This window comes from Sphaeramia orbicularis, chromosome 3, assembly GCF_902148855.1.
Source record: "Sphaeramia orbicularis chromosome 3, fSphaOr1.1, whole genome shotgun sequence".
Taxonomy (NCBI): Eukaryota; Metazoa; Chordata; class Actinopteri; order Kurtiformes; family Apogonidae; genus Sphaeramia; species Sphaeramia orbicularis.
This window is the reverse complement of record NC_043959.1, coordinates 17650116-17663465: the sequence shown is the minus strand read 5'-3', so window position 1 is coordinate 17663465 and position 13350 is coordinate 17650116. Positions and strand designations below refer to the sequence as shown.

Here is a 13350-nt window from a genome sequence, read left to right as displayed (position 1 = left end):
TCTAACATTAACAGAAATTCTATTGAAATTGGATTCAAGTCCATGTAAGTGTTGAAAATCACTGAATTAGGTGTGAAGCACACAGCCCTCAGTACATGAAACACCATAACCTCTGTTTTCACTGAAGTCAGTTCCTGTACTTTCAGTTAGTCACTGTCTTCCAAACTATTTTCATTCTTCCTTTTTCTCTGTGTTTTCTCCTTGTGCTTCTTTTTTTAAGGTTGACATCAAGAAAGAAGACATGGCTGACCTACTCTGTTCAAAGACTGAATGAGAGCAGGAAACAGCCACCTATTCTGCCCTAACTATAAGTATAAGTTCCAACTCTTTTCCAAACTCCACCCTGCAGTGGGTGGAATACTACACTGGGGCTGGAATACTGGTTCAGCCGGACCAGATACACAGCAGAACCAGGAAGGAAGCTGTTATGCAAAGTGGGTTGCTTCAAACAGAGCCATCTTAGTAACATTTCTCGGCAGTTTATTGCTTCACTAAAGGTTACAAAATGTCCAGAAACATCCTAACAAATTGTATCTGCTCATAATGTACGTGAGGTTGACCTAAACCTCAACTGGCCTTGCACAGAAAATGCTGAGAACAGCAGTGGTTCTCAGGCAAAATTTGTGAAATTTAAAAAAAAAAAAAATGATGCTGAATTTGCATTAACAGTACAGGGGGAAAAAAACATCAATGTCAGCAGAAAATATTCAGATTAATTGGAGTGAAACTGTGAAATGTGAAAAACAAGTCCAAAACCTGCCGAACAGGAAGATCTGCACACGTTATAAACGGCAGGTACAGGTTGGCACCAGTCCCATGTCCACACTGGTTGATGCATTTCCCAGCTTTGCCTGCACGCAATGTGAATCAAAGGCAAATAGTCTCCTCTTCTTTTAACTACAGTCCATAAACATTTGGGAACTGAGGAAGCCAGTTGTTAAGAGTTTTTGGAGAGAAATCCAGTACTATTACTTGCTAAATCTGATGTGTCAACCCTGATTAAACCTTGAAAACGGAGGTCAAAGTCAACACACAACAAACTGATCCAAGAGTTTCCAAAGTTGCACCAACATTTCAAACATTAAGATTGGACAATTTGGTGAATAGCAGCACGGTTGATATGAGATAAGAGACTTTACTCTCATTGTATTTCAATACAATGAAATTTGAATGCACCTCCATAAAAGATACTCTAATAAAAACCATTCTTACATGCATAAATACATATGCTGATGGATGGACAGACACAGACAGTCAGTCAGTCATCATATTACCACATATATCATGGTACAATAACTGATCAGAATGATGCCAAATAAAACCATGAGCTTTGCCTATTCAACTTGTCTGCATTTGTTCAGGTCATATTGGAGTGTTGTCTTTTTTTCTTGCTTACACCCATTTGAAATGGTGTTGCATAAATTAGAGAAAAGGGAAAAGGGAAGATGAATGACAAAAACAGGAAGCAAGTAAAAGGAGTGGTTATGAAGACAGACTTGAAGACATGGGGGCAGAGGAGACGACCACAGCCTTACGCAGGAATCAGCATTGATGAAGGAGATACTAATTAGTTCAGCACACAGGGACTGGAATGAAGGATTCATCATGTTTTATTACCTACTTTGTATATGAAACAAAAGTATAGAGGATAGGTGTGAAAAGTACTGGCAGTGCCACTGGAGTTCTCTATAAGGTAATTCATTTGAATTCTTTCCATATAATAAGTTATGTCCTGTGTAGATTCAACCACTGGGAGAGTATTTCTGATTTGTCTCTTTTATAATAATAATAATAATGATAATAATAATGATAATAATAATAATAACAACAATAATAATAATACATCACACTTGTATAGCGCTTTTTTGGACACTCTTAAGACGCTTCACGAATAAACAAAACAAAACGAACAAAAAGAACAAAGGGGCTCAAGAAAATGCAAGTTTGAACAGGTGAGTTTTGAGTACTGATTTGAAGTTTTATCAATGATGAGACTGAGTGACTGGTCAGTATTTATGAGGCCAGACTCCTTTTCTTCGTATAAATCTAATTTTATTGGGTTTGATTGACTTGCGCCTATACAACCCTATGCTTCAATGGGGTCTTTTGACAGGGAATATGGAATATTTCATTATCCTAACATCTCAACCAGGGATGTAAACAACTATCTCTGCTGAAATCTGGCTCCATCATGTCACTGATGCAAAGTCAGAAATGCCCATTTCTTCTAAACTGCCCCTCTTCAGATCCGTTTATTTTCTTGAATTTCTCTGCAGAATTTCTTTAGTTCTACTCCATAAATATCATGGTCTGTTCTGTATCCAATGGTTCAATAAATGTAACAGGTATGTGTAGGACCCAAAAGCAGAACCTTCAGACACAAAGTCAGATCGTAAGAGTCTTTATCGTACCCACCAGGGATAAACGGAGCAGAGCAGTAAGGAAACTGTACAGTCACTAGGTTGGAGGCTCTTACACTGTCCTTGTGGATCTGACTTGGAGAGAGGGAAAATCCGATTCAATAAATCAATCATTAAGGAATATGACATGCTTTTTCATGAAGTATATAAACAGTATTTAGCTTTTATTCTTATAGACCAGTGGTTCTTAACCTTGTTGGAGGTACTGAACCCCACCAGTTTCATATGCGCATTCAGTGAACCCTTCTTTATTAAAAAATAAAATATGTTTCACTGGTGCACAAAATGAACCGTGCATTAACATCACTGTGTTCAAAGAACAAAACCAATACAGTGCATGAACTCGCAACAAATTACATACCTTTTCAAAAGACATGACCTTTTTTAATACAACCACACTGAAATGGTTTTAATTTTTAACCTTATGTATTCCAATAATGAACTTATTGTATTTATGCTATTTATCATTTTTAACATTTTAACACACACCCATCACCTAATTTCCATCAGGCTACAATAATAATGAATATTTACTGCAAATCAGTGTGACTTCTGCTGTTGCCTTTGAGAGGCCACTTCAGAAATGCGTGGCTTTACCTTGGTTTTATTACGGCACTAGCTCGGCTTTAGCGTAATACAATTTCTCCATCCGCGATGGTGCGTCGGTCGTCACATGATTGTAACTGACCAGTGCGGTGACCGAAAAATGTAAACAAACGCTACACATGGCTGCCTCCGTGGTTAACAGGAAGTAGCAAAAGTCATAACAACAATGTGGAAAATACTCAAATAACTCATCGTCAGACGAGTGAAAGAGATTATAAACACTTCCGGATGTGTTGTAGTGCTATAAGCAACAACAATACACCGCGTATATTGGATGTCAATCAGACAAAGAGTCTCCGAAGCCGTTTGTTTACATACATGGACCTAGCCCGACACAAACACCCGACTAATGAATCGAGTGTGTGTCTTGACCTCCGCCGAACCCTTGAGACTGACTCACCGAACCCCTAGGGTTCGATCGAACCCAGGTTAAGAACCACTGTTATAGACCCTATTGAAAGAGAAATTCAGGTTCTCAGGAAGATTGTCGCTTATCAATTAATCTTTAATTGATCAATAAGGTCAACCAACTAATGATTAATGGATTAATCGATAATTTGCATCTCTAATCTCAACTGAGTAAATTAATGTTAAGCCTCACATGTAGTTCTACAAATGCAATGCACTGGTTTAATGTGGCCATAGGGAGACAAATGGTGACTTGAAGAGTCTAATGACAAACAGGTTTTCAAGGGATTAACATCATCATCTCTGTTTTTCAGTTCTCTTCCCACACCCAGTCAGTTATACCTACCCTCATGAACCTCCCTTTACCTGCAGGCACAGCTGCTGTTCATTCCTCAGTATGTAAATATTTCATTTCCTGGTATCTTGTCATTGCCAGGTTGTTCCTCTGCTTCAATGCAAGACTTTCCAGCATTCAGTACCTGTTTGATTCTCCGTTGCCGACTTCGCCTGTTCTGGACCCCGTCTCCCTGCCTCCTCCCTGGTGAACTTACCTGTCGTCTGCCTCCGTACCTGTCTTCTGCCTCTGACCTCGTTTGGACTCCTGGTTTCGACTTCTCCGCCTGTCTCCGATACACCGCCTGCCTGCTCCCTGGTAAACCGACCTGTCTTCTGCCTCTGACCCCGTTTGGACTACTGGTTTTGACACATACCAGTTACATTTATTAAACCATTGGATACAGTACAGACAATAACATTTATGGAGTAGAACTAAAGAAATTCAAGTGAGAAATTCAATGAAATAAATGGATCTAAAGAGGGGCAGTTGAGAGGAAATGGGCATTTCTGACTTTGCATCACTGACATGATGGAGCCAGCTCCCGCCCACGCCTTTGGACAAGTGTGAACAACTTGCCCCAGTATTCAACCTCAGCAGTTAAGCTTGGTTTAGGCGCCCCCTACTGCCGACACCATGAACACCACCGTGGGAAAGGAAAATTAACTGACACTATTGTAATTTAATCAAGCAAAATATGATCGACAATTAATTGATAGTCGATTAATTGTTTACATCCCTAGATTAGACTTAATTGATCTCACAATGAGGAAATTCAACGATCGAGGCAACAACAGAAAAAAGTGCAACAAAAAGTATAAAGATAGTGCAAAAAACAATATAACATAATAAGAACTATACAGACTATATACATATTCACAGCATACTGGAACATTGGAGTGGAACTGCGTATATTGTCAACAGCCAATTTTCAAATAACATATATAAAATAACCATGAGTCACAATGAGCCAAATAAATATTTTAACAGTCAGTCAGCAGTTTCAACCCCTGTCATTAAAAGAAGTCCACAGGGACCAGCTCCTTCAGTTTAACCCTTTCACGTATTAATTGTGAGAACCTTAGTCAAGATTTTTTTCTTCAGTGTTTTTATTCCTCTTTAGGCATGAAAAAAACAATGCGATCCAGTTTTTTTTTTTTTTCTGTGGAGTTGCAAAAATATCCATGCATTTAATTTTTGAAGTAAAGAAACGTGTTTAAAACCCAATATCAGAGAGGGATATGAAAACAATGAAATAAAAACATTTTTAATGCGGCTAATCTGAAGTCTTCTCACATTTTAACATATTCTAATGCTAGTAATTCCTCACTTCATCGAGATAATGTGCAAAAAAAAAACCTTGTCTAACAAATAATTGATTTACACTCAAACATGTTAGTGCAGATCAGGTTCAACAAGAACAGCAAAGTTACAGTAATGGCATGAATGTCAGGATATGAGATGATGCGTAAATGTCCACTGTGTTGGCTGATATGGAACTAAAACAACTAAACCCATTAATATACAAGAGAAAAGCTGTAGAATAACTGTCCACTGGAGTGACTTATCCATGAAAGGGTTAAGGTCCTTTGCAAAAGGTTCAAAGCAGAGGGTGCAGCAAATTGAAGTCTTCTGTCAATGCAAACAAATGCAAATTAATGTTTTTCTCTTTTCCTACAAGACAGAAACGACAAAACTTCAAGAGAGTATCCTTTAACCACCACGACATTCAGTCAGTGACTGCATCTGATGCCTAAAAACTTAAGATGAAAAGACCAACAGGCAACAGCTATGGTGAAGTTATGATGAAGGATCCAAGGTGCCTGTACTATCACTACATTTTGGACCATATCACCTGAGAACAAGCCAAAGTCTTTTTGGATTACAAAACTGTCTTCGGCCCAGTGCATCACATCAGGAAGAAAAACTATGGGGTCCTGTCAGTTCTCTCATTTATTCTGGGATTATAAGGATGTGTCCTGGCCTGGTTGATGACTATAGAGACTACCAACAGGTTTTCTGAGCAAACAATGGACATGCTGGATGCTCCTATTTGTCACAAGGGGTTTACAGTTGCTTGGAGGAAAGAGAAGAAGAAGTAAAAGAAATGCAGCTCAACATCTGAGGTAAGATGCCTTCAAATCCTATCAGTAAACTACCACTAAAATACTGAGGTTATCAAGGATCAGTCTGAGTCAAAAAAGATCATTGTGCAGTGGTAGAGAATAAGAGACAGCTGTAATCTTACAGATGAAGGACAGATGAAAGGGAAAACCAACTCCAAGTGTCTTAAAGCTATAGCTGTAGTTATAGTCTGTATACCAGTGTCTGATAGAAACACAGCTCCAAACAACACATGATGGAGATGAAGAGTATTATCTAATACGTCAGTGTAAAACTTCTAAAGTCACATACGTCACATCCACTGAAATTAACGTGGTATATTTTTGTAGTGAAAACTCCCTCTGATTCACGTGGTGGCATCTATTCTGATACGCCCTCTGATACGCCCTCTTACGCACATGCCCGCTTCCTTAGTACGAGATTAACGGTAGACCGTAGGTAAGTTATTGATACGTTGGTTGAGCTAACGCTGAAAAAATATTAAGGTTACATGTTTTAAGTTGAAACGTTACAATACTAGTTTGTTCATGACGCTTAACTTGCACAATGTAAATATTTCACAGTATTGTGTGTGCTGACGATTCATCGATGCCTGGCTTAGCATATTAGCATGTTAGCTTTACATTCGAACAGTTATCTTCAGTTCATATGATTTTACCAAAAACAAAAGCCTTTCCAGCTCCAGTTAACTGCATGTCTTTGAGTTTGATTAAATTAGAGGATGTGTACGCCATATACTCTGCATGTGAGGAAACGATGAGTAAAGTTTGTATCGATGACCGCATGTGATGCTCGACAGGCCAGCTAGCTGTTTCAACACTACAAGAAATATCATTCAAAACCAAAGGCATTAATGAAAAGTGGGGGGTTTCTGACATACAACATATTCTGAGTTTCATCGTACTGTGCATGCAAGTGTTAACCATATTATACATCTGCATTCTGTTCCACTGAGTCCACTTGTTTTAAACTTGTTACGTTGCATTAGAGTATTTTGAAGGTATTTTCATACATATTAACACACAGTACAGGACTGTACTGTGTGTTAAGATTGTAGTTTTAGTCTTTATCATCTGTGAAACAACTTTAGATTCTTTGTGTCCAGTTATTAAAATCATTTAAGAAGGACATGCAGATAGTTTGAATCAGATGATTTACTGTGGTAAATGAGAGAGCAGCTCAAAGTATATTAGTAGTAGTAGTAAAACAGACTTTAGGATGTTTTTAATGAACTGTCTCTTCTATATTCAGTGTGAAATCATCCAACTAGAATCGACCCAAACTACGTCAATATCCCTTCCACAACACGGACATGCAGATTCAAGGTACAACTGGGACACTTTTAAGACAGACACATTGTCATGTTTGACTAAACCAGACTAAAATACTGAAATGTTTACAGTAGAAGGGAACGCAGTGAATCAGCAGGATGGAGACTTTGCACCAGGAATAAGAGGGGGACACACCACCTGGTAAATGCTGAGTTCATGTTGGGGATTTGTTGTGTTGTCCATTCCTATTTATGATCTATGGACGTATCCCAAATGATTAAAATAAGTGTTCTTCTTTCTGTCTGTGTTTCTTCGTGGTTTGTCTCCTACCCTGCAGGTGGACTTATGGTCGCCTGCTGATGGGTGTGGTTGTTGTCATTGCCTTGCTGAAGCTGCAACTGCCACCATGGACAAGGAGGCCACTACTGAAGGCTCTGTCATACCTTCTGAAGAAGATACTCCAAACCTTCATCAGAACACTGACTGGTTCTGAGGAATTTACTTGCCTTGTTATAGATGTCACCTTTGGGGTTTTGGGAGATTACATTGACATCTGAATGATTATTTTCAGTTAAATGAGCTCTGCCTCCAAAAATAAAACTCTTTGGATGAGCTGCTTGAAAACACTGTCTTTTCTTGTGATTAATGACAGTAGTAATGGTATTAATAATGTTACAGCCTTTGAGCAGGGCAGTTGATTTTACACAGAAACAATCCTAAACCAGTCTGTTGAACTTGAAATGAATGTACAGTACAGTGCATAAGTCTTAGCGTTCAGGGTTAGTGATCATACATATTTATCTCTTTCTTTTCTTCAGATAAAGCAAGAAAATACAGGAAATATGTGCAAAAAAAGACACAATAAAAACTGAACTAAGTGTGTTGTAAAGGTTAAAGTCATTATTTAGTTCGACCTCTGACCCCATGACAAGAGGCACAAACAACTAGAAGCATCTGACATGTGTTGAATGAAACACATAAAACATCAGAAAATTAATGCCATAAACCTCATATCATCTGAACAAAAGGGTTAAAGACATGTTCAGTGCAAGGGGAGGTCACACTAAATACGACCACTTTGGTTTAAAGAAACTGTTTTTAACCTGAAACGTTTGTTTTTCCTGAAGTTTAACATGAATATGTAATCAGTGTTGCTGCTCAGACCGTATTGAATAATATATCAATTTGTCATTGTAGACATAAATGTAAGGGTGCAACGTTTTTCAGACAGGATCCAGTTGTTAGACTATGTGTTTCCTATCAGAACAATCTGCTTCAGGTGGTCTTTGTTCATTTTATCGTATGCTGTTGTGACCCAGAGCTCTAATCCACCGTCTAAATGTGTATTCAGCATTAACTGTGTCATCTCTTCATTTAATAACAGACACATATTAAAATGCATCCATCTATTATGAGGTCAGACTCACCTGTTGCTGTTTCTGATCAAAGTCCACTCAGTGATGTTCATTCATGAGCTCCGTTAACACCCTGAGGAGCTGGCAGCTTCCAGCTCTCTGCTTCCTGCAAGGGTCAAAGGTCAACAAATATTACTCACAGATAATTAGCCAGGAAGTGTTATACAAACTTATTTAAAATGCATATATAAATAAAGAAAGTTAATAAATTAGATAGTCTTTTATTGGCATGTGTTTAATTTAAGTGTGGTCTAGTTTAATTCAAAGGCAGTTTAATAATGACCTACTGTAAATGACTGTGAAGATAATGGACAAAGTTAGACGTAACATTTGTAGAATGTCATTTACTATTAGACCAACTTTAAAATAACCACAATAAGCTAAGTTGAGCTAAGTTGACAACATTTGATGACACCATAATACAAATGTGTGAAAACAACAAGCTTTAGAATGACGACGAGCTGGTGGAACTAATGTCACGTTTCCACTACATGGTACTGGCACGACTTGACCTTTCTGCTTTTCCATTACGTACAAGAACCTGAAATCTGGTACTACTTTTTTAGTGCTTGCTTGGCTGAGGTTCCAAAACAGGTGAAGAAATACCAAAATGTCACGCGTAAACGCTGCAGACCACTGATTGGTCAGAGTTGTTTGTGTCATTGCATCATCAATGCTCGACCCGCCATCTTTAAAAAAACAGATTTGGAGGTTTACAGTAAATATATCGGCAGGTTAATCCATGATGACAACCCGCGAAATGACACTGTGGTCGGTCCAGGATGTTCAGACTTGTCAATCCTTGGTGGTTGATGAAAAGATTCAGTCTGAGCTTCACAGGACAACACGCAACAAACGAGTTTATCAGTAACTTATCAGTAAGTTACACACAGCGTCGCTATGATGTCCAGGTACTGTAAAGTCAGTAGTATCCTGTAATGGAAACAGTCTGCAGGAATAGTACCTGGTACCCGAGTCGAGCCGGTTCCATGTAGTGGAAAGGCAGCATAGGTGTTCTGGTATGTGACTCCTGGTGGCAAAAGTTTGGAACATGACTACTACATAACTTTTAAACTGTGTCTATGATGCACAAACAGTTAGTCCAGCAAATAACATTCTTTTCATTCATTTTCTGAACCTGCTTTATCCTCACTAGGGTCACGAGGGTTACGGTTAGTATCCCAGCTACTTATGGGTGAAGGTGGGGTTCACCCTGGACATGTCGCCAGTTCATCGCAGGACTGACATATAGAGACAAACAATCACACTCACAGCAAATAACATCAGAACTGCAAAAAACACAACAAACAAAACAAACAAAAAAGCATGGTGGTGAAAAACTATGTTTCTGTCAGAGCTTAACAGTGCTCTCATTGGATGTCAGTGGTCACATGGGTACACTATACCATCACAGCAACCTTTGAGTCCACACCACATTAAAACAAAAGAAATCCCCTGGAACCTGCCTGACATTCTCTAAGGTCTAAATATCTTCTGGAGTGTGCCAAGTTCAACCTAGATTTTACAGCAGAATATCAGTAAATACCAAATCACATGGTTGAGTCACCGACATTCTTACTGCCATCAGAGAAAATGAGTCTCCAACCAGGATTATTCCAAAAATAAATAAACAACATAAATTAATGAATGGATGTGAAAATGGGAGGATGACTTAGTCCAGTTGATGAGGAGGAAGACTGATGGAGGACTACACTACATTCAGACACTACACTCACCACAGAAAAAAACTAATGCGAGTTAAAACTTAGGAGGTAACCACAGTGTTACACAACAAACCACTGAATGATAACAATGAAGAAATATCAGATTTAGGTTTAGTCTCATTAATGACGAGTGGTCAGCTCTACCAAAGAACGGATGAATACTGGAACATAAATGATAGGTTTGGGATCATACTGAACATGGGTGCACAGGTTATCTATTGAATATAAGTTTGTCAGTATGGCTGTGCATTGACAAGAATATGGTGATAATACCGAACACAAAACAGGGGTCATGATCTGATATATTGCAATACTGTAAACAAGTTGATATATTAAATTTTTTCATTGTGTATAAAATGTGAGTAGCAAAAAGTTTATGTTACACTATGAGTGTATAAATAAATAAATAAATAAATAAATAAATAAACAAAGCGTTAGACTGAAAAAATTGTTGGACTGATTTTTAAAAGAAACAGTTAAAGTTAATATCTCCTGCAGTGGAGCAAACTCTTACCACAGAGATACTTATGTAGAGAATGCAGACGTTATTACTGTGAATGACTCTGGTTACTCCTGTTTGTGTTTCCTACACCAATTGGCTGGTAATCTCAGCTAAAGCTACATCAGATGCATAGTGTGGTATAGCATTGTCTTTGACAGACAACAGACAGCTCCTTGGTCTCTTCAGCGGGGGCAGGTGGACAGAAACATGTAATCAAATCAGCCCAATTTATTTATTTATTCACTTACATTGTGTTGTTTCTGCACAGCAGTCACCTCAGCATCAGTTACTCTGCTGTAAGTCTGGCTGATCTCCTCTTCAGAGACAAAACTTCAAATTAAGATCTGATGGAATGTACAGGGTCTCCATATGGTGTCATCACTTTTCCAGGTCTGGGGCTCCTCTAAATAATCTCCAGAAAATAACTGAAAATGCAAAAAGTACTTCAAGGGTTACTACAGAAGGCAAGTTTGATGTAGATTTTAATGCAACTTGTAATAAAACTAGGATAACAATAGTTCCAACCAACTTTACAAAAATCAAAACTGAAGGAAAAAAATTAAAATTTAGGGTTTGGGTTATTTTAAAATAGTTCTAAGCATCCCATCCACAAAAAATATGCGTATTGTTGGATCTTCTAATACATGATCTGGATGAAACTAATGTAAGGGATACTCTAATAAATAATTAAAGAATTTCAAATTAAGTAATTCTATCAAACTGCTGCATTCTAAAAGTAATGGGAGCTGATGAACATTTTCAAACAGATATTCTGACAAATGTCTGAGCAAATATAAAATTTTGAAAGACTTATTTTGGACATTTTAATACCAACAACTGCCATATTTTTAATAAATGAATTGAATAGCTCTTGTGACTGGTTAAGGCTCCTCTGGAACCCTGGAAACCAGCACCATAACAGACCAATAGACCTCCAACAGTTTGGATGGTGCAGAGGGATTTGTCTGTACCCATGATGGTGATGATGGTGTTGTCTGAGGAACAGCTGAAGATGTGATGGGCTTTGAAGAAGAGCCTGGCAGGGGTGACAGTGTCGGTAACCTGCTAGTATTTCCACTGGAATCTGCACACTCACCCACATATAAGACAATTACTACATAAACACTCAAAAATAACAACACAATGCATGAGAAAACCATGTTTCTAACTTAATGGGTGATAGTTAATATTAATGCTATTTGTAATTAGCATTATTTACAATAGGAAACACTAATCCTTACATATTTTCACTTTATGTACATGATCAGAATTAGAACATACCAGCCATTGACAAATGCTAGTTATGTCTCCATCACATGTCTCTGAAAAACCACAACCTAGTGTTAGCATTTTCATCTCATGCCTCATTAATGTAGCATAAGGTTTACTGTTTCTAAAGTGGGAAAAATTAAAGCTTTTAACATATGTAGCCAGTTTATTGCAACACTTGATTAAATGTCATGTTAATTAATAGTAATACTGTGCCTTACCATCAAAAATAACCTTAATATTCATGTAATAAGGATAAACTGTATAAAGCCTGGCAAGAAGCTAGCTAGTTAAGCTAGCTAGCTAACTGAGCTGAGCATTATACTCAAACCTTTGAACTGTGACGTAATGCACCACTTATATCCTCCTTTCTTTCCTCTTTTTTTAATTAAAAAAATGTGTTTTTAATTTTCATTTGGGAAAATTTAGGGTAAAAATAACCAAATACTCATAAATTTCTGTCTTCTTTTAAGGGCAAATGTTCTCCACCATTTTCATCAGATAGTCTTTAATAAATGTACCTTCAGTAAAAGGTTTGTTTACTTGTTACAAGGCCACTTCGCAGATTACTTTGTTTCCCTTTGACTCACAGGTCTGTGTGATGAATTGTTGTGATGCCATGACAGCTTTGGGTTCTTCCACTTTTACCAGCGCGGTCCCTCCCTGTTAGCTTTAGCCTCTCTGTTAGCCATTAGCCTGTCATATGTGTTAGCATGTTTAGTCTGATAGTGTCTTTATATGTTGAAATCCTTAAACAATGAAACTGTCTCTTCACAAATTACACAAACAGAACCGCCTTGATTTTCAGTGTAGAAATATTGTAACTCCCACCTCTCCTGAAAACCGCAGGCTTGAACTTGAACGACCGAAGACGGGTCAAAGGTCAAGGATGCAGAGCCAACAGCGTTTACATGGTGCTGCCACCATGTGGTGACAAGAGGAATTACATTATAAACTTTAGGATTTATTTACTCTGGAAGAAAAGATAGAGATTTCCAGTGATATATGGGACATTACGATGGTCAAAGGCCACACTGTAGCTTGCAGATGTCGTTATGTTTTTGCTGTTTAGTTTTTTTTTTTTTTTTAATTCCGAACATGCTGAGGAGTTCAACAAGAAAGAAAACACTACTCAGTTTGGTATGAATTCCACCAATAGTTTTGCTGCTAAAGTGTAAACAAACAAACAAACAAACCGAACCAAAAACAATACCCCTTGCCTTCCCTCCGGGGGGCGGGGTAATCATAATAATAATAAACCATAACATAAACTGGTA

The 13350-nt window shown here is 37.9% G+C and overlaps 1 long non-coding RNA gene across 2 annotated transcripts; it reads left to right on the top strand.

The window, feature by feature from the left end:
* The first annotated feature begins 1495 nt into the window (after positions 1-1495).
* On the top strand, positions 1496-7787 carry LOC115436996 (uncharacterized). 2 transcript variants are annotated; one of them, XR_003937894.1, is made up of 6 exons: positions 1496-1693; positions 3871-4086; positions 5454-5894; positions 7144-7217; positions 7295-7364; positions 7501-7787. It is a non-coding gene; the product is annotated as an uncharacterized LOC115436996 (long non-coding RNA). The 2 variants fall into 2 exon arrangements; XR_003937893.1 differs by having other exon boundaries at positions 5450-5894.
* The last annotated feature ends 5563 nt before the right edge of the window (positions 7788-13350 follow it).